This window comes from Mus musculus, chromosome 3, assembly GCF_000001635.26.
Source record: "Mus musculus strain C57BL/6J chromosome 3, GRCm38.p6 C57BL/6J".
NCBI lineage: Eukaryota > Metazoa > Chordata > Mammalia > Rodentia > Muridae > Mus > Mus musculus.
In genome coordinates this window covers 143,325,973-143,346,147 of record NC_000069.6, presented here as the reverse complement: position 1 = coordinate 143,346,147, position 20,175 = coordinate 143,325,973, and the positions used below count along the sequence as shown (strand labels likewise).

Sequence of the window (20,175 nt, the reverse complement as noted above, 5' to 3'; positions counted from 1 at the left end):
GGGGATGTGAGAGCTGGCTAGTCATAGAAAGCCAGGTTAGCTTGTGAAGTTATTGAGTTATGTCTGCCACATGCTAGGTCTTTAGTGGGCAAACAAAACAGTCCTTATGGTCAGATGCAGGACTGAGGACAGCTGCATGAGCCTAGCATCTCAAACATGACACACAGAAACCCACAGGTTACACAGGAAGACAGTGACTATCCAAAACGTGACCCTCTACTAAGCTGGACACTTGGTACTCACTTCAAGCACTGGTTTCTTACAGCTGTTCTCATTCTGATTTCCAGTGTCAGTGAGAGTAGGATGAATAATCATGTGGAGTCCCCAGAAGGTGTTGAAATAATGACTATAAAACAGAACTGAGAACCTCCAAATTTTTAAGTGTATCTATTGTGGTGGTCAACCTTGATTTACAACCTAGTTGAACCTGGAATGAAATAAGAGACTTATGTCTGGGAAGATCTGTGATGGCATTCTCAAGGATTAACAAAGAGGAGAAACCCTCCACCAGAGTGGGCAGCACCTTCCAGAAGTAGCTTGAGACAGAGAGGCTCAGTAAAAACTGTGCCTTTTCCGTCCTTGCTCTTGCTTCTTGCTGGTGATTGTGTCAACACCCTGATGCCAATATTGCCTTTCACTAACATCAGAAGCCATGCCTTGACCTTCCAGTGTGGACCGAGAAACAGTGACTCTCCAGGAACCTTGTAGACTTTTAGCACCAGATGTGAACTGCTAAGCCAAGCCACACATTTTTATTACATTCTTTCCATCATTCAAGCAGCCATTACAGGACTACTCAGCATCTACTCTGCAAACCAATCCAATAATTTCACTTTTCTATGAAGGATAGATAGATAGATAGATAGATAGATAGATAGATAGATAGATAGATAGATAGATAGATAGATAAACAATATTGAAGAAACTGGAGTGACTTTACCTGCCTACTTCCATCAGTAAAACAATTCAGGTGATTCTCTATTTGGGGAGCTACTCTGAAGCCTGAGACCTTTATAGCTTCAAGGGAATAAATGGCAACTGATGATACCAAGGGTCAATCCATTGTGCTCCTGGACCATCTGCCTCATATGCTACAAAGAAGAGTCATATTTTTGGTTTGGATTTTGAACTATCTCACCTAGGCAAGAACTCTGTAGTTAGCAAAACTCTCTGTTGAATGCATGTATCAGGCTACATTTGTCCACATTCAAGTTGTGTTTGGGAACAACTCAGTTTTATTGAACTTTGTGTGATTTTAGGAAAATCAGAGTCAACTTTGAGTGCCCCCAGGGATAAAATTTAAGCAAATGCTTCTTTCTCTGATTAGGAATTTGCAAGTGATTCACACTTCCATGCAGAAACTTCTGATGATTTCTTTTGATTTGGCTTTAACCAAAAAGAAAAAATATCTCCTTGAGCAACTCAAAGAAACACTTGGGATGCAAATGTATTCTGTCAGAGGCCAACAGAAAATTTCCCTAGCTCCTTGAAAACTGGGCAGTGTCTTCCTTCTCTGATCCCTCCTGTTATCACTGTGATAAAGCAGAGCCAAGAAATTTGTGCTGCACACATATGAAGGGCCAGGTAAGAGATGCTGACAATGTTACACAACTATGGAGATCAATCTTTATAACTCACTCATCAGTTACCGAGGAATAGAAAAAGTCATATTTCTAGAAGTAAGCAACCATAGAGTAGAAGTGGACCAGCCAGTCTTCCTCCAGAATTCCACATTGTCCACAAGCGTATATAACACTGACAATGGGTATCATAACAGGAGGAACCCATATTATGCCTTCTATAATGCCTCTTACTAAGGAATCATTTTCATGAAGGGAGGGTACGTAGGTGTGCATGCATTGATAGTCACACATATGTGCATGTGTGTAGTCAGGTGTATGTGTGAGCAAGCGCATGTGTGTAGGGTTGCTTGTGGGGGTCAGAAGACAACCTCAAGTGTCTTTCTTAGACACAGCCTTACTGGCTTTTGTTTTGTTTTGTTGATTATTTTTTTCTTCCTGGTTCTCTCTCACTAGCTCGGTACTCACCAAGTAGACTAAGCTGCATGACCAGTGAGTCCCAGGAATCCTCCTGCTCTGCTTCTCCAGTACTGACATAATTGTAAGCAGGTACCCCCAATGCCGGCTTCTTTCCTATGTGGTTCTAGGGATCAAATTTAAGTCCCAAGCCTTCTAGAAACCTGAGGAGTCACTTCTTTGTCTATGGGTCTCATAACATGCGGAATCAAAGCATATGCCAGAGAGCAGAGTGGATAGCTTCAGCTTAGACAGTTTTAAAGGTGGAAATACTACAGGATTCCAGGGTTCATCTGCCTTTCTTAGAAGGTGTGTGACCCACCTAACATGCTATATTTTGTTATATTTCATTTTATTCTCTAATTACTTATATCTTATTGCAGCATGTATTGTACAGAGATAAAGCCACCCTGTATACAAAGGTAAGGCTGACCTTTCTATCCAGAAGAAAGGAAACAGGATGCTGTGGTCTTCCCCCCACCCCCAGGCCATGTAGCAGTCCCCACAGGTAGAGGCTGAACTTCCTCCAGCTCACACTAATCTACCTTCCACTCTGTTACTTTCAAGATCCATTCTGACCACACGCAAAACCAGTGAGTATTTCCAAGATGGAATTTGATCTTCCTAGGCTGGGGCCACAATTCACTTTCCAGTCTTAACCAATGTCAGAGACTAGATTCGGCTCTTTAGTAACATTGCTGGATTGAGTATTCACTAACATCCAGTAGTCTTACTAAATCCATTTTATTTTATACAAAAAGAATCTGAGAGGTCATATAATCTCTCTTCAAATCACACAGAAAGGAATTTGGGGCAACAGTTCTCTACTTTCAAAATACATTTTCATAGGCATTCAAGACTCAATTGTAGAGCTCAGGGCTGGACTGCTCACTTTTTTCCTCATTGGGGCTGATTGTCTCCCGTTGTATGAGCTTTCTTCCTAAGAACCAATTTTCAGAATCCCCTTAACTGTCATCTATCTCCTCCACCTCACCCAGCACCATAATGAACTACACATACAAAGACTTCAATCTCTGGTCTCCACATATATTCCCTATACAACCCAACCATAAACATACACACACACACACACACACACACACACACATACACACACACACACACACACAGAGAGAGAGAGAGAGAGAGAGAGAGAGAGAGAGAGAGACAGCAATCTTTAAAGTCCCTCATCTTTGTAATATTAACTACCTCTGTGTATCACAAATCTCCCATCCCTCCAAGACTCAGCAGTGAATTCGACGTTTTATTTAAATGCTACTTAACTAAAAGTTAAAAAGTATAATTTTCTATTGTAGAATAAGAACCAGAGAGACTAATTTGGTAGAGTTGTTAAATTTTGCAAGGTTTGAGTCTCAATCTTCAAAAAATATTGTACATTTATTTATTGAAGTGAATGAAACATTTGCTATAAAACTATTCAATGGAAAGTTTTTTAACAAAGCATAATTTACTTTTCATTTACAGAACAATGGAAAGCAGAAAGAAATCTCCTCCAAGGTATTAGAATCATGTACGGTTTCATATTTGACTAAAACATTATTTCCCCAGCCTGCTTTCTCAACACTAAGGATATGCAGGGAAGTATCGCTTGCATTCATCACAAAAATTACAGAAAGCTGACTGAAACTGCTGGGATGGTTATTAAATAAAACATATACTTATTATCTGTCTTTTCCTCTCTGTCTTTTATTCAGTAGTTTACAGAACATTGACTCTTTCTCACTGGTCCTCCTACTCAGAGATTAAATTTCAATCTACTCCCAAATGTGGTACGTCAAGACTCCCACAGAACTCACTGGGGGCATTTGAGGGTGAAATTCACACCCAGGCTAGAGATCCAAGCTCTTATGTCCTCTGATAATGTCCTGGGTTAAAAAGGAGCATGTAGAGGCTTTCTCTTCCCCAAAAGATTGTGAGCAAAGTTGGGATGCTTTGGTCCAGGTACACTGGCTTTCTGCAGGAGGGTGGGGGCTTCTTTCTCTTTAGCTGATTATATAAGTGTTCAGCATTTCAACCTGGAAGGCTAGGGGGATACATATGTACCCTAACCCACTCAACATGGTAATATAAAATTAGAGAGAAAAAACATATAAAAGTTCATCTGTTCCTTACCACCCAACCTTCATAGATCCAGAATCAGAAAGCTGAGCCTGGCATCCTAGCCTTAGCCAACTGTGTGCCCCAGGAAATGGTATCAGTGTCTCCAGTCATATTGACCAATGTAATCATCAGTATTCTAGGGTATGTACCAGGAAGTAGTGAAATCAAAGAGTTAAGTGATAGAACTGCAATGAGGAAGAAGAAGGAGAGGAAGAGGATACGGAAGAGAAGGAACTCATTCACATATTATTCACCTATCCTCTAATTGTTGAATACCTTCTTTGTGTTAACTACTCTGCTTGCAATAGAACTAGAAGAATTTAATCTACATGGAAAGATGTGTATATACAAGGAGAATACAAGGGAACTCGTCTGAACAATATTCCTTTGGGAGCCTAAGAAAGGAGCCCAGGTGTGCCAACTGTACCAGCCGCACAAGACATTAATGAAGAAGCCAAAATGTCACCCCAGAGGGTGTGGTATACTGCCCATTGACCAGTCAGTTCTCTTCCATGCATATATTGTGAGAAGTCCTTCCCCCATGATCAGCCACTACTCCAGGGCTAGAATAGGAACCAACAAAGAAAGAGAGGAAGCGGCTGTAAAGGCCACTCCTCTTGTAGTGAGGTTCCTTCCGTTCTTATGAATGAGCCAAGAAAGGAATGAACCACACATCTGGTGTCAGAGGAGACATGTTGCCTGACTGGGGAAAAAAACTATTTCTTCGTTACTACTTCAAAGAAATGATAAGCCATCCTGACCAAATATATATTAAGAGGGAAGATACCAAGGAGAGGATCCCTGACTATGAGCCACCAGCCCATGCTGAGCTCTTCTTCCTTTCAACGGGTCATGGGTGTCTATTTGGGTGGAGAGATATGAATTTGTTCTCTGCTTTCAGAGAACAACCAGTGGTTCTAATTTCAAGGGCAGATGATGAAGCAAAGGTGGTTTAGGGAAATTCATGTCCAGTTTCAGAAGGTAGTGTTTCAAATCCCAGAAGGGTCGGTTTCTTCATTCTCCTCTAACTATGAAGGGGATAGATGCCTGAAGACCAGATCCAGCACCAAGGATTCAGTCAGGGAGACGTCAAGTCAGAAAGAGAAGTACTGTCCTCCTACCTCCGGTGACTCCTCCAGTTCAGACACAAGACAAGGCAGACATTGTACAACTAAGCCCATGTTTGCCCATAGTGACTCTGCACTATGATCAAGTACAAAAGGTCACAGTGGTCCCCTGAACTGCCTTCCCATCTCATTCCCTATCTGTATCTCCATCAGTCATACAACATGATGGAGGGAAATGCAAGGCTTCCTTCCACTGCAGATGTCTTTATTTATGACTTACAATTGAGAAACAGACCGAATCTATTGTAGCACACTTTTTTTCTCTTGATTTTACCACTTATATTGCCAAGTCCACTGATACAGGTAGATTTTTTTATTGCTCGGGGCTGTTCTTGTAAATCAAAAGTAAAATAAGCTGGTGGAAGGCACAGCCTGTTTTTAGATGGCCCATGCTAGAACGCAGCTTGTCATGTAACTTGCCATATTCTGCACTGTAAACCCTCTACTCCGATTTCCAACCTGAGTGGTCAAGGGAGCGGCTGACTCGCTGCAATGCTGTAAGCGCCAAGGGCACCGCATGTGGACTGTGAACACAAATGTAGCCATCTGGAACTACTGTCACGGCCCCACAGTAACCTTACTTGGCATTTTCCTTCATCATTTCTTAGTGAACTACAGACAAAATCATTACAGTGGCATGTGAACTTTGTAATGTTTGTGTCTCATCCCTTGATATTAGTCAAAGATAAACCAAGTTTAATTTGTCTAGCTCGAACTTTGGTCCTAACTAATACATCCCACTTTATCCCTTTAACACTGATTACAGTATCCACTTAGTCTTCTTGCTGGCCAGGACCACACTTCTGCCAGTAAATCACTCCAGTGAATTGCTCTTTGCCAGATCCCCGACCTGTCCATTCCTTTCTTTAGTCCCAGTGAACTTTATGGCTGAATCTGTATGTTTCTAACCACATAGTCAAATTATACCTACCAGTATATAGACCACTTGGAAAGCTTATAGTGGTAGACACAGTTCAAGTTTCAGGGAAAATAATATTTTTTTTCTATTTCGAACCATAACATATAAGTTTAATAGCCCCAACGTTCTGTTACTCAATTGGACATAAAATCTGATTTCTGTAAAGTTTCTTGGTTTTCCCTATTTTTAAATATAATTCTTTTAAGTATTTCATTAATAAACATTTAGCATTGTATCAGAAGATATTATAATGATTTTTCTGCTTTTATCATCAAATATAATTTAAGAACTTATGAGAGAAATTGGTTGTATTCAGTCCAGTCTTCAGCATTGTGGTGGTTTTCTTTGCTTTCTTGAGTTTCCTAAATCTTCTTCTATTAGTAAATCTTTAAGAAAGGTTTTGCTAGGAATCAGGTTCCAAACTGACCTCTCTCATTTTCTGGACATGAACCACTTTGCCTCTTCCCTCTGGTCTTCTTGTTTCCAGTGGGAATTTTGCCATTCTCTGAATTACTGTCCCCTCCTACTGCAGCAATTTCAAACAAACAAACAAACAAACAAACAAACAAAAACAACCCAACACCACCACCAACAAAAACATTGTTAAAATGTCTTGTGGTATGCATGTCTTTGTGTTTGCCTTATTAGGATTTGCTTGTCTTCTGACAGATTATGTATACATCTTTCATCAAATTAAAAAACATTTAGGATGTTTTCAAATACTATTCCTTAAAATCTCCTCCCTCTCCCTCTCCCTCTCCCTCTCCCTCTCCCTCTCCCTCTCCCTCTCCCTCTCCCTCTCCCTCTCCCTCTCCCTCTCCCTCTCCCTCTCCCTCTCCCTCTCCCTCTCCCTCTCCCTCTCCCTCTCCCTCTCCCTCTCCCTCTCCCTCTCCCTCTCCCTCTCCCTCTCCCTCCCGCTCCCCCTCCCCCTCCCCCCTCCCTCTCCCCCTCTTCTTCTCCCTCTGTCTCTGTGACTCTCTCTGTCTCTCTGCTTTTGTCTCTCTCTCCTCCACCATGTCCCTCCCCATTCTATCTTCTCAGTGTTGTTTCTGTTCTGTTTTCTGATTCTCTCCCACCTCTACTCCAAGCCTGTTGTCCACTTCATTTTCATTTTACACTTCATTTTCATTTTGACCATTATTAGCCTGAAAGCTTCAATTTCTCTTCATAACTTCTATAATTTCGTTGCTGTTGAGCTTTTCATTTGTCTCAAGAGAATTTATTACTGCATATCCACACATTTATTATTTCCCTTTGGCATTCTTGTTAGATAATTGCCACAACTGATTCATTCATATTGGTATTTGTATCTGTTGATTATTTTTTATTTAGGGTGTGGTTTTTCTTGATTCTTGGTGTGATTCGTTACTTTTTAACTTACATAGATTTGGGTATTATAGCAATAGATTCTTTTGGATTTTCTTGGATCTTTTCTGTAAAAAATATTTTTTACGGGGTCTGTCTTGCTTTGCCCTGCTGACATCATCCCGACCTACAATGGCTCACATGGTCCATTCACTCTTTGGCCCCCATAGCACACATTCCTGGCTAGATGTAGCATTTACTCACATGAGTTCCATGCTTTAGAGATGCAATATAACCTCAACTCTGCTCGCTCTCATGTCCTAAGAATACAAAGGGGTAGAAGCATAGGGCTGGCTGGCCCAACTCAGAACATTCCAGGTAGAGGTAGATTCTTGTCTGTTTCCTTGCTAGGTTGGCTCTGATAAACCTCTAAGCTTCCATGCTATTGGAGACCACAGAGCTTAGCTTTCTATAAAGCCCTTCTCTGCTGTTTGTATCCTGAAACAGAGTGGAAATCCTTAAAGACAAGAATGTGTTTGACTCATTTTTTGATATCTCCAGAATCACGCTAATGTGATAAAGTTGTTCTTGATGAGTCAATCCATAAAATAATTATGAAAGAGGTTATGGAATTATATGAGCTTTAAGGGCTCAAAGTCCTGGGGCTCTACTGACATGATTCTAAGTAAAGCATAACTAAAGATTAAAGTGCCTGGTTCAGTGATTTAAAAATTCAAAAGTTCCCCACATCAGAGCTGAGGAGGAACCTAAATGGTCTTTTCTATTTTAAACCCATTTAAAGTCTTAAACATATGTATTTTGGAATCATCATTAAAGTGACGTGAATGCGAACCTCCACTTTCCTGTGTGGGGAAAGCATCTGCATGGCGGGGAGTCTAAGAGCTTCCTTTGAGAAGGAACCTGAGCTTTTAGGATGCTGGGCTGGATGTGCCTTCTTTCTTCTTCCATCTGGGAGCACCCTGGCTCCAGCTCTGCTGGCTGCTTCCCACTGGTGACTTTCAGTAACCTTAAAACAGCACCGTGTAAAACGCTCAAGTGAACCACACTCTCCTCTGCACCTGCTCTCTTGACCGCGTGCTTGTCAGATCATACTCTCCTGCATCCGCAGCTCTCATCTGCTGTTCAGAGATAGGGACCCCGGCTCCCAGGTAGCCTCCCTAATGCTCTGAGCTGCACAACTGCCTCTAAGATTTCACTTCTAACAACACTGGGGTGACCACCAGCCCCCAACAGCCTACTCACCATTAATGTCTGTCAGTACATTTGTGCCTTGGAGGATGGTGAAGGGAAAATACTTTAGAAATTTGGAATACATAGACAAATGCTTAAAAAAAAACCTCAGAGTGTAGCTCTCTTCTGTCCTCTTACACTTTTCTAGTTTGTTCACCGTGTCTTGAATGTCTGCTTCCTTCTACACCCGTGTTTTAGATTCTCTGTTGCTGTGGCAAAATCTTAAAAGAAAGCATTTACAAAATGAGAGGTTCATTTGATTTTGTGTTTCGAGGTTTCTGCCTGTGGGCCCTGAGCACCATCAGTTGAAGCCTGAGACAGAATCTAACATCATGGCAGTAAGTATGGAACAGCAAAGCTATTTCCCACATGAAGCCACAATGAAGAGGAAGCAAGAAGAAACAAGCCAGCAACAATACTCTGCCTTCAAAAGCATGCTCCAGTAATTTGTCTCAATAGACCTTACCCTTCAATTGCCCATTCAGCTTCCAAATCGCAACAATCCTCATGAATAAAAATAATAAAATATGTTTGCCATTATTGGATGGTAATCCAGATTGTTGCATTGCTGAAAGAGAATCAACCTATGATCCTCATTTGCATAGAACTTCAGTAGGCAAATAGGGTCAAGAGAACACAATTGCATTGCTTTTTTATGCTAAATAACATACTTTAATGACTCTGTCTGATTCCTGTCATTTTGACTATAATTAAATTCAAACTTCAAAACAGGCCAAAAATTAGTAACATGCAACTTCCTTTCTAAACATGGTTCCTCTTTAAAATGTTTTCTTTTTATTTAAATTCATCAATTTAGCAAGTAGTATAGCCCCACCCTCATGCCTGCCCTCATAACTCTCACAAACACAGCTTTGCATACCTGCTCTTCAACCAGACTCACTGCAGGACACACTGTGAGGCCCATTAGAGTATGTTTTCCCCTTCTCAGTCCTCTGCCATTCCAGGAAAACCTGTACTTCTCTAAGTGTCTTCCATCCTTTCCTGAGGAAAGTCTATCTAAACTCTCCCTTTGAGGAGGAGTTTGAGATTTTACAATGTCATGCTGGATCTGTCCCTTCAGCAACTGAACCACCGTTCTCCTCTGCACCTGCTCTCCTGCCCATCTGCTTGTTCGACCCTCCTGCATCTGCAGCTCTTTTCTCAAGTGTCTTCCATCCTTCAAGATGGCACAAGATCCAGTGTCTCCAAGAACAGCCCTGTAGGTTCTAGGATCTTCCGTTTGTCTTCAGAGGCTCCTCATCTGGAACTTTTCTGCATCTTCGCTCTAACCCTTCACATCTCCTGCCCTTTCTACCACCCTACTTGGCTAATAGTTTTACACGTTCACTATTCATTAGAATCACTTGCAGTTTTGTCAAAAAGACAGATTGCACTAATGCAACTCTGAGTTAATTAGTGTGGGAGACAGAACTCTAAGAGTCCTTTCCGTGGTTGTTGTTGTCGTAGTTGTTGTTTTAATCCATCACTAACCTAAGTACTACTGTGAAAGGATACCACAAATATAACTAAAGTCTTAAGTGAGCATTTCTTAGAGTATTTTAGAAGATCTTTGTAGGTCCAAGTACTGGACAAGCCCTTGCAAAGCACAGGGTTTTCTCTGATGTACTCACAGCAGAAGAATTCAGTGAGGTTCTAAGAATACCACATGTCTCTGCTGACTTCAAAATGGAGACAGCCAGATGCTAAGGAGGTGGGTGGTCTCCAGGAGCAGAGAACCATGGCCAACTGATAGGTAGGGAGGAGGTGAATTTTGCCAACAACCTGAGTGAGTGTGGGTCACATTTCCCCTCTAGTCTTCAGACAAGAATATGGTCTTGACAGGCACTCATTTGGGCCTTGTGGAACCCCAAGAAGTGGACATAGCGAAGCCCACCTGGCCTTCAGACTTTCAGAAGTCTGACATTATAAGTTGAAGCTGTATTACTGGGTGTTAGTGGTCACTTGTTCACAATAAGAAAATTAATATAAAACATATGGGCCCAGGAATCTGTGTTTTAACAAGTAGGTGGTCTTTAGCCACAATTTAACAAACAGCATCCAAAAACTTTATAATTCTTATTCTGCATGTCCAATAAGCAAGGTTCAAAGTCATTTCCTCTTTGGCAAAATAATGTACTTAACTCTTTAGCTTGCAATTAATCTACACCATACTGAAAGTCCTGAATTCAGAAGTTGTTAATGTCTTCTAACTTTATAAAATTCTCTAAGTTCATTCAAACCATCATGGCTGGAGCCACTGCTTGGACAACTCATCATTTTTGGAGAAGGAAATGCAACCAAAAGAAGGGACTTCTGAATAGGACTTTAACTTCTTTGTCAGTATGCAGTATCAAAGGGCAGGAAACAGGACTCCTTAAGGTTGTTGGTCAGGGTTAGGTTCAAAATATTAAGAAGGGTATTCTAAAACTAGAGTCATACCATGTGTTTTGCTCGTTCCGAGAGCCTCCCCACTCCCCCACACTAATAGAGATTTCCTGAATACTGTAGTCAAAGAAAGTGTGATGGAGAGACAACAGGTGAGGCTAAGATTCCTGAATATTCTACATCCTATCCTCATGAATATAACCCCTGCTTGCTGATGAGGCCCTGTAAGCACAGCTTTCTAAAAAGGACGATCAGCAACTGAATGTTAGTGTTGGAAAGGAATTTGGAACTTCTCACATTGAAACAAACCTTCAGTACAAACTCTGCTTGAGTGCTCCTGGTGATGGGAAGCTCACCACCTCATTACACAGTCCATTTCATATCTGGGCAGTTTCATATAGAAGGTGCTTCCTCAGCTGAGCTGTAACCTGCCTTCAATCTGCTGTAAGTAGGTGTTTATAGCTGAGCCAGTGTACTTGTCTGGTTTTGAATATCAAGGAGATATAGAGACTATTGTACCCAATCCTGTGCTGTGTATGCTTTTAGAAAAAACTATACTAACTCCAGTATTTTATTATAGGATTATGTTATATTATATCATATTATATTTTATTATGTTCTGTTATGTAATATATTATTAATTATATTGTATTAATTATAGTATATTATTCTCAGATCTTTCTTCATGCTTGGACTTAGAAAATCAGCTACACATGAAGTAGTTAGAAAGACCCAGAATAAGCAGACGGCAGAAACAGAAGATGATAAAGAATTAACAAAAGAAACTGAACAAAAGAAGATAGATGCTTAGAAGCCAGAGCAAGGACCCAGACCCTTCTAGCTATAGAGTTGTAGCAAAATTCACAAAGCCCAAAGTACTTCTTCCTTAAAAAGTAATGGTAATTATCTCTTTCTCTTCTACTGTTTTCTAGACTCTACAGCACTGGGGTTGCTGTTTCTGTCTGGATTCTAAGTAAAACAACTTCAGCACAGACCCTAATTGAATCTTCCATCTGGGCTAAGACCAAAGATGTTCAGGACAAAAGAAGAAGGGAGGAAGGTGGAGTACTGTACCCGGCTCCCTTTGAACTCCAGAGTACAGTCTCGATTCTTCCAGATCATAGAAAATAGTCTTTGTTTGTGCCTGTCATTGTCTATAATTCTTAAAAGCCAAATTTGCAGTGTTTATGTATCAAGATGGACAGACACTCCTGGATAAATCACAGAGCTAAAATGTTTATGTTTTGGAAACATTTCAGGCCAAGGCCTTGCTCTGGAGGGCTGCACAGCAGTAGTGTAGCCAGAATCCCAGCAAGCTGGTTCTGATGGAGAGGAAGCCTGAAAGATCTGACTTTACAGAAAAAAAAAAAAAGTTCTTTTTCCAGTCCCACCCCCTTCCCCATGGCCCAGTGTAACACCTGTCTCATCAGCAGGGGCACTGGGAAGGGAGGGGCCTCCAGGCACCTTGGTCCCCAGATTCTCCATGCCTCATTCTTCATCCACGCCGCTCGTAATGTGCCATCACTGGCACAGTTACACCTGAACAGTCTGGTGCTGCCAAACACCTGGCTTGATTTTCCACTGTCCAAATGAAAAATAAGCATAATCTGTTTTTTGAGGATACAGCAAATGAGGGAGTTCATGACAAATTGTGTTGGTTTATGCAGAATGGTGATAATAAGATACAAATGAGAATTTTTTTTTTGCTTAATGAATAATACTAATCACGTTTCAACAAATGCTGTGCCCTTCTAATTAGAGAGACTGCATAAAACCAGCTTAATTTATTTGTGACTAGTTATACAGAGTTTAAATATTTACTAGAGATTTACTCAAATGTTTGAGAGGATTTTAATCATTTCCTCCAGTGGAAGTGGCCCTGCCTAGTTCTGTGGAATGTGGTGACAGCTCTAACTTGTAGGAGCTCTCAAATTTTTCAATGTGTGATGAAAACCCCAATCCCAACATGAAGAAGAAAGGATATTATTGATTTGCATGCTAATTCTCCAACTGTTACTCATTTTCTTGATTCTAGCTTCCAAAGTTGCTCTCCCAGCATTCATCACTGTAATACACTAGAGGGGTTGAGCATCTTTTTCAATAAATTATAGGAACTATGACTAATTACAGTGATATTAACTATGCAAAGTAATGTGTAACTTAAAATGGATGCGTTCATCATTTCAAATTACGCCTTTGACTTCTGACGGTCTAATACAGGCACATTCCCTTGGAACGAAACATGTACTATATTTTCTAAGAATTGCCATACAAATCTAGGTCTGTTTATAAGCATAATAGCCTATTAAATATAACTCACTCAATCCTCTCCAATGACATAGAACAATGGTAGTAAAGACATGAAGAATACAAGAGGCAATAAGAATAGGAGTCACACAGGTAACATGCTTCTCTGACACGAAATTTGACAGACAGCCCAGGTTTTGCTGAAATGCTTTACCATTTGCATTTCTCAGAAGTATTTTTGATTGTGAATTATTTTAAAAATATTTTTACTAATGCTTTGAGAAGTTTATACAATGTATTTTGACCATATTCATCCTCCATTCCTTCCCCTAACTCTTCCTGTATACACCCCGACCTCTCCCACCTCTGTGTCTTTTTCTCCCTTAGGAACTCTGTGATGCTTGTATATTCAAGGATATGTGACATGGTTAATTTACCAACAGTCACACACTTTCTCTCCCCTAGAAACCACCCAGTGTCTTTAGATCTTCAGTTAGGGTTGAGAACTAATGAATCCCTTCCAACTGCATGCTCGAATCTTGACTGCAGGTCTCATGCAGCTAACCATAGTTACAAGTTGTGAGTTACAAGTAGGATGCTGTTGTCATGCCTCCCACTCTTGTCCTCCCCAATCTCTGGCTCTTATACTCATTGCACTTTACCTTATAAAGAAAGTCCTTCAGTTTTGGAGTGATAGAGATGTCCCGCTACTTCATATCCCCCATACTTTCACCAGTTATGAGTTCTATGAACTGTTTTTATTCCATTCTATCTGTGTCCCCCTGTTTTGGAGAAGCTCAATCCCATTGAGAGACTAAGCCATCTGTCCAAGATCCAGACCCAACAACTGAGATGTAGTCCAGATGTGCTCCTGTGTTGAGCATGTTCTACTCTTTATACCAACAGAATTGGTGTTTGAGTTGTTAAAAAAATTGAAGAGCAGTTTCAAACCTGTCCTTCATTCATTTAATACAATTTCCCCCATTATTCCTTTTACCATTCACTCGTTAGTCTGTAATGCTTTCTGAGACATATTTTCTCTGGCACATACTGTTTTGGATACTTCAAGCAGGTGGATGATAACACAGGCATGTATTACAAAGCTCTTCCCTGCCCAACATGAGAAAGACTGACAACATGACACAGACTACCATGATGTGTACTATGGTTTGGGGAGAACATTACAGAAGGACACAGATGGGGAGAATGTTTCTAACCAAGAAAGGAGAGGGTTGATGGTCAGAGAAAGACTCTGGGGATATTTAATTCAGTCTGAAGGAGGTCACAGGATTTATCCTAGTGGACAAGAACAAAGGCTTCTATAGGCTCCTAAGAACAAAGCCAGGAGAAAACTACGTACAGGAAGAGGGGCCTTGGAAAATGCATGTGGGCTCCTATTGAGGACTTTGTGTGTATGCTATCACAGAAAGCTCTGATTCCATTGATAGTTTTCATGGGTCTTAAAAAGAAGAGCGCTGGGGACACTTTTCTGTTTCACCTGAAACATCTGCATAAACCAGGAAGAAGGGGGAAGATCCTGGAGGAAGAGCTGTGATGGCAGCAGCTGCAAAAGAAGGAGCAAGTAGTTTCCATTGTAGCCTCTCGAGGGAATGGCAAGGGTTGGTTAGCAGAAGTGGGTTTGAAAGCTAAGGAACATAGTGGCTTGTCGACTATGCTTGGAGGACACATGGTTTTTTTTTGAGCTTCTGTCTCTGCTCTTCTGGTTTTGATGTGATACGAATCATTATCCGTTAAGTTTACATAAAACAGGCCTGGATGTTTGTCAAGGAGAAATTCTGACTATTCTCTTGAAGTTACACTTCATTCAGTATTCATAAGTAACAGGTACATTCACAGATAAGAATTTATGACTCCTGATTGGCTGCCATAGAATGATAGCATCTCCTACAATCGATGAGGGAACCAGCATCTCTATGCTTACTGGGTTACATATTAAGTATTGAAACCTACTTTTTCTAAAGAAAAAACAGGACAACAAAGAAAGTATATGTTTCAAATTATAATATACAGTCAAGACTTTTGGTGCTTAAGGTGACTAGGTAGGTTTCAAGATGACTTAATGATACCATACTTTATGTATAGTTAAGAAAATGATCCTGGGGGCCAGAAAGATGCTGAGCCCAAATTTGGCTTTTAGAATCCACTGAGCACTTCACAAATACCTATACCTCAAAGAGATGCAATTCCCTCTTGTGACTAGCCATAGTCACATGTACTCCTGCTTGTACATACATACACAGACACAGAGTCTCTCTCTTTCTCTTTCTCTCTCTCTCTCTCTCTCTCTCTCTCTCATACACACACACACACACACACAATTAAAAATAAAATGTCTTAAAAGAAAAAGAAAATAAGCATATAGTAACTAAAGCCTTTTAGCCAATTGACTGCATTGCAGCTCATTCTAATATAAAACATGTGACCTCAAACAAGCCACATGATGCCTTTGTGCCTCAGTTTCGTCTTTTGTAAAAAAGACAAAAATATTAGCACAAAGGTCATTGTGAGTATGAAAGTGTTAGCAAGTAACCATATGCATACAGAGCTAAGAGTGGACATTATTAAAATTTTATTGTTGGTATAACTGTCAGATTAAAGCACTCCTTCGGGCCTTAGTAGTACCATGGGATGCTATCCAATAATCCTAAATGACAATAATATTTTCAAAGCTTACTATATGATAAAATTGTTGTTAGTATTTTTGTGGTGCTGGGGATTGGACTGAGGGTCTTAAGCATACTTTCAAACAGGTACTGTAACCACTGAGCAGTCCTTCCTGATCATCATAAGAAGAACAAAGAAATGGCCTTGCAGCCCACATTTGGGCTTCTGAGTCTAATGGAAGAATACACAATCATAAGCAGCTAAACTGACTTCATTTTTCTCTCATGTCTGTTAAGTGTCAAGAAAGTAAGAATTGAGATACACAAACTTTTGCAAGTGTAGTGATGTTTTCAAATTTGGAGTAAAATAGTCTCTCATTTTTTCTCTCAAGCATCATTTTTGATTTGTCTTATGTCTATTTATGTCTATTTTTGTCTCATCTCTTGAAAGACATCTTTTTATCCTTCTGAGAGTTGGGAGTTAATCCAAGATTTAAAGTAAAAAAAAAATTTAAACCACTTATTCAAATATACTTGGTTCTCAATAAACGTCTTTTTTCAGGCTAAACACCTAGTATGCACAGACCTTACAGTGACCACATTCACACCCTTTGACTTTGTCCTCGGGAGAGTGAGTCTTGTTAGGGTCACCGTTTCGACTGTATAGGAAACAAACCTGTGAGATGAAGGGTTTTGCTCACATCCTGGTTTTAGCTGATTGCTCAGAAGAGATTTGTCTCAAGTCCCTCCTTCTGCTCATTGAACATCACGATGCTTGGCCTCTGGCTATTTGTGATGAAAATGTTAATTCTCTAGATGACCCTGACCCTTCACATGTTTCATGTATTGAATTAAGCCTGTCCCAAGATACATGGGTCCCTTAGGTATTGGCTTTTAAAGGACATTCAGCAATCTGACCCACAAACAGGAATTCACATACAGACACACCCTGGTAGAGCAGAAAAATGTAGTCAATTCCTCCATGTGTTGCACCTTCCTCAAAGAACCAACAGTGTGAATATTGGTGGAAATTCAGAGGCTAACATAGGTGCAGAACCTCACTGTCTCAAGCACCCAGAAAAAATTGCATAGACCCACATTTTATTACCGTTCAGCAATAAAGATCAGTTGATTCAATAGAACCTAAAAAGATCACTGGGCATTTTTTAATGTATTTGATAAAATGGCAATTTCAAAGCAAACTATCAGCTGCCAAATGACATTCAAAAATATTTTATGCACCCTGATTAGAAAAGAACAAATACAGCCAAGGTTTTGGGGGTCTTCCACATCACAGAACTGCCCACCTTTCTTCTGAGGCCACAGCTCTAGGTGTTGCTTCATTCCTGGATGTTTTGGAGTCTAAGGCTGCAGCCTTAAATCCCAACCCACAGAGGCTGGGACTGAAGTTGTTCAGGCAGAAGACAGAGCTCAAAAAGCATCTGATTATTTTTAAATGTGCTTTCATTGTGCTGCTTGCAGCTGTGAGTTAATTTTGTTTAAAAAGAAAAAAAGAGACCATTTGCTTCTTTAAAATCCAGGTTTTTATCCCTCTGCAGAGCAGCTGTAGGAAGAACAAACTCACTTCAAAAGCCCTAAGAACCACTCTGGGAAGATGCCTTCCCCACAACAAGACCCTCCTTGGCTGATATGTGCAGATGAGCAGGTAGATGGACCAACTGTAGATCTGAAAAGTGTGACAGCTGACTGGCTGCATTCCAAGGGGATCCTGATCCATCTCTCATCACTTTCATGCAAGAGAAAAGTCAATGGTAGAGATGTGAGTCTAGCTGAAGACCTTAAATCTAGCTACCTGGAGCCCTGCAGCAACTACAGTCTAGATGCAGACAACAGTCTGGTGTGGATAAGTGCTATCAGTCCCATTTTGCTCTCAGCACCCTTCTGCAGGAAGTGCTAGCCACTGCTGTGTATATGACAGCTTAACTGTGTTTGGTGTTTGGCCACAGGTCTCTTTCCCTCCACTCTGTTTCTAAATCACTTTCTCAGTAGAATTCCTTCTCTCTTGCCATTAACCTTTTGTCTAAGAACATCCTCCCTCAGAAAGTGTCCATACTTGGACAGGCTCACCCCCATTTCTCTCCATCACATCTTCTAAACAATTTAGAACCATGTTTACGTTTACTTATAACTTTGAGGATATGCACTTCCTCCACTAGCCCACACTACCCAGCCATCAAGGGTCCTGTTGTTGCTGGCTTCTCGAATCAGAGTCAATGTGTCTGTGTATCCTCCCCTGAGTCCGTGCCACGAGACTGAGTCACATAATGACAAACAGTAATCAATCCCATCTCTGTCACTGCCCTGTTAGCTACAGGGTGGCTCTGCCAGTCACTTGCCAATCAATTTCACAGAATGTAGGTTGTGCCTCACCCAATTCAAGTCTCCTAATTAATGGAGTGACAAAATTTTGACATTTTGTTGGCTTCTCTGGCTCTTGTGGGAATTTCAGGAAGAGGCTTGAAGGAAGTAGGGGAGAAGCAGGATGGTAAGGAGTGAAGGCACTGTAGCTTAAAGGATCTTCAGCAACTTTTGGTTAATGGCAATTTTAAAATAAATGATATTCTCCAATTATATAAGCAATGTGTCTTCATAATACATCTTTTTAAAATACTGTAATTCACAAAAAATAAAATTCAAATCAATTCATTTGCTGTATTTGTTTTGCTTTTGCATGATAGCAGCCTCAATGTTGTCTACCTTAAATTGTTTGCATTATGTACAAACCATCCCAGGATGAAGGCAGACCTCAGATGGCCCATGCATCTGCCCATCTACACAAATAAGCTACAAATATCACCAGACACAGGTCTCATTCCACCCCTCTGTTCTGCCTTCTGTATGTTCCTTATAATGCTGGCTTCTGCTGTGGTCACAAAATATCCTCCAGTCTTCTCCAACTATATGGTTGCTGGTTGTGGTACCTGGACCACGTGATAATACACTGGTGTCTGGAGAAGATGGATATGTCCCATCCAAACATTGAATAAAAGCCTGTGCTTCTCTTGACTGCATCAAAAGAAGTTAGTTGCCTACCTCTGGAGCAGACATGGAAGCCAGTGAGACATTGAAGATGGTGAGATAGCTGAGTAATGTTTGCCGGAGTCTACAAAATTTCAGTTCAGCCTATAGGATGAGTAAGTCCTGGAGACCTAGTGTAGAGCTTGGGGACTATAGATAACATCAGATTGTGTGCTCAGAATTTGCTAAGAACAATATACTGTGAATGTTTTCATCAGATACAACAGAAAAATAACTGACGGGATAGATCTGTTAATTACTTTGATGCTATTAATCAGCTCACTAAATATTTGCACACCAAAGGATAGTGGTGTACACCTTAAATACTATGATCCTAATTACCTTTTTAGAGGCTAAGATAATGTCACCCAGGAAATGGCTTGGCCCTTGACTAAATAATCACTTCTAACCTAAAATCCCTAACTAGAAGGATTGAACCATAGTGGTTGCTTTCTCTCAACAATGAGAACTTGTGGAACTCAAGTCAGTTTTAGAAAACTGCAGGGATGGTGTATGTGGTGTGAGGTGGCAGAAGGGGGTATGACAAGGTGACAGTTAATGTTTGGTTATGTCTTTTCTGTTCCACTAAAACCATTGCCAAGGGAAGAACGATTTGAGGTGATTTTACTGTACAGTTACAAACACATATCTATACTTGTGAAGGTTTGCTTGTGTTATATAATTAAGAATCATATCATTTTGTGACCTCTATCTTTCAATGCACAGCAGATTTTTTCTTATGTCCTAAGAGCTTCTAAAAACTTATGCTTCCATAGGATAGAATTTCACAGGTCGAATCCATAAGTAGAAGCATAAAAACAAAATTTTTTATACTTATTAAAACTTTCCTCTTAGACATACTGTGCCAATTTTACACTCTGGCAGTAGAACAAGTAGGCATATTTAAGTATTTACACCTGATATATTTTTAAAATCCCCAAAGTATTAAAAATTCTCAAGATGTGAAGTTAAATCTATGAGAAAAATTAAGGGAAATGATAATTCATCAAAAGCTTAGCGTTTAGAATTTGTAACTTGATAGTTTCCAATATCTCCTGTCTGGAATCTCCTGTAAAGAAATACAAAATATAATTTTAGTTGGGTATGGGTGAGAGCTAATA

General features: G+C 40.3%; 2 long non-coding RNA genes across 3 annotated transcripts in view; one reads left to right on the top strand and one right to left on the bottom strand.

The window, feature by feature from the left end:
* The window catches only part of Gm40159, a 101,288-nt gene that overhangs the window by 33,292 nt on the left and 47,821 nt on the right, over positions 1–20,175 (top strand). The window lies entirely within an intron of this gene.
* Positions 19,939–20,175, bottom strand: part of Gm33514 — a 2,880-nt gene continuing 2,643 nt past the window's right edge. For both annotated transcript variants that reach the window (XR_376146.2, XR_376145.2), the window contains exon 3: positions 19,939–20,123. This is a non-coding gene — a long non-coding RNA (predicted gene, 33514). The remainder of the gene's footprint in view (positions 20,124–20,175) is intronic.